We start from the raw sequence: 2397 nt of genomic DNA on the forward strand, positions 1-2397 counted from the left end.
GGTGGCTCCACAGGGAATGTTTGTGCCTTGGCCCTTTAAGAGGGTGCCTGAACTTTCAGCTGCCACTCCCTGGCAGACAGCACCCCACTGCTTTTCACAGCTTGATGTTATGTGGATACCTTCCTCAGTTTGGTGCTCTCTGCTGGGGAGCCCAGCTCTGGGATTAGATCCCAGAATTCTCAGTGGCACCTTCCCCCCCTCCACCACTGGCTGAGATATCGCTCTGGGACTTCAGTTCCCCTCTGTGGGTCACATCTCTGCTCCTCCTACCAGTCTCTATGCCGGCTCCACCTTTGGTCCTTGGGTATCAGGGTTCTCTCCTGTGAGTTTTCCGTTGATTCTGACTCCTGCTTCTAAAGCAAGTCTCTCCTCAGGCAAAACTAGTGTAGGGGTTCCGAGCCTCTTCGTGGCAACCAGACGGCCTGGGTTCGAATGGCAGCTTCCACTGGTAGCTTGTCCTGTGACCCTGGACAAGTTATGTCTGTGCTCATTATTTTTAAGGCCAGAGACAGTGTGTTGTTCCCCTAGTATCCCTGACCCCCAACCCAAAAGAGCGAATATAAAAGGCACTAAGTACAATAGTTGACAGAATGAATTAATATTCATTGAGTCTACATATCTAATCCCCTTTGCATCACTGAGGAGCCAAATCTCTTCCGCGGGCAAAACAGAAACATTTTTCAGCTGCCTAACTGAGTTTATTTACCACCACCACACTGTTTTGTTCTTAAGAAACAAAGGGAGTCTTTAGATGTAAAATTTTTTAAATGTTTTGATAAAAGAAATTTGGGAGTAAAGAGTATGATTATATTTTGAATGAAAATAGTTAACAGCAAAGCATTTAAAGGCTTGATTGATTGTATGAAAACTGGCTCAAAATAATGCACGTAAATGCGAAGTGATGCAGATAAATTTACTTCATAATTTTCAAAGGAAAACCCTGCTTCTCTTCCACGTTCATTCTGTTAGTTCTCTTGCCTTATGATAGAGTGGAGTATTCACTCATTCATTCTTTACTTATTTAGTTCATAATAATTAGACTGGGTGTGGGGCAAAGAACCTCATAGTATTTATTCACATAATAAGGCCTGAAGAATCCTAGGCTACTTGCCCTAGAAACTACCTTATAATTTCTGTATTTTTGTCAAAATGCCTTAAAAATCTGCATGATGGTGCACCGAGTGACAGCCAGAAAGCAGCCGCTGGATTACACTGGTCACTCAGGGGAAATGCTGGCTTCCATTCTCAGTGGCTAGTTCTGAACCGGGGTTGATGGCTAACTCAATCCCCTGTGCCCTAGAGGATTTTTCTTCGAAGAACAAAAGAAACAGATATAAATTTTAATGAATCTCATTAATGCTTATCGCTGAAAGAGGTATGCCACTTAGGATATAGAGAAGTGAAAATAAACATGCTTGGCCCCCTGTAGCAGAAACCCTGAGATTCCCCTCTTTATTTAGATAGACAATGAGACACCTAACATAAGAAAAAAATCCCTACTCCACTACAAAGAACTAAAGTTCTCCTCTTGCACCTTAAACAGCACTTAAAAAAGACACATAGCAGATTTTCATGCAGCAGCTCTGCCACCGATTGTGAGTCGGCGGGATAGACTCGCTCCTCTGACAATCACCCTTCTCATCCACACATTCACCAAACAAACTGGACAAATCTCCTGTTTGAGTCGTAAAGGATGTTTTAAGAAGTCTCCATCTATTTTAAAATTAGATCAACTATACTGTACAGATACTATAAGCAACCTGAAAAAACATATAGTCTGTGGAATAACTCCACATTTCCCAAATAGTGCCTTGCCTGAGTGCCTTGAAGAAGATTCAGAAAGTGGTTAAACTGGATAATGGTTTATATCAGATCAGATGTAGGAGCAGAAGCTGGGAGGAAAGTGTGGGAAGCAGTCCTTGATTTTCAAGAACAGACCAGGAATCAGGAACCTAATAAACTCTTCCTCCCCTCACCCCATAATTCTTTTGGTTTTGGTCTTTATCTTTTTTCTTTTTTAAAAAAAATTAAATCTTTATTTTTCAGATTATTACAGTTGTTCCTCTTTTTTCCCCCCCATAACTCTCCTCCACCCAGTTCCCACCCCACCCTCTGCCCTTACCCCTCCCACTGTCCTCATCCATAGGTGTACGATTTTTGTCCAGTCTCTTCCTGCACCCTCACACCCCTTTCTCCCCTGAGAATAGTCAGTCCACTTCCTTTCTATGCCCCTGGTTCTATTATATTCACCAGTTTACTCTGTTCATCAGATTTTTTATTCACTTGATTTTTAGATTCACTTGTTGATAGATATGTATTTGCTGTTCATAATTTTTATCTTTACCTTTTTCTTCTTCTTCCTCTTCTTAAAGAATACCTTTCAGCATTTCATATAAT

This window comes from Myotis brandtii, unplaced genomic scaffold (genome assembly GCF_000412655.1).
Source record: "Myotis brandtii unplaced genomic scaffold, ASM41265v1 scaffold63, whole genome shotgun sequence".
NCBI lineage: Eukaryota > Metazoa > Chordata > Mammalia > Chiroptera > Vespertilionidae > Myotis > Myotis brandtii.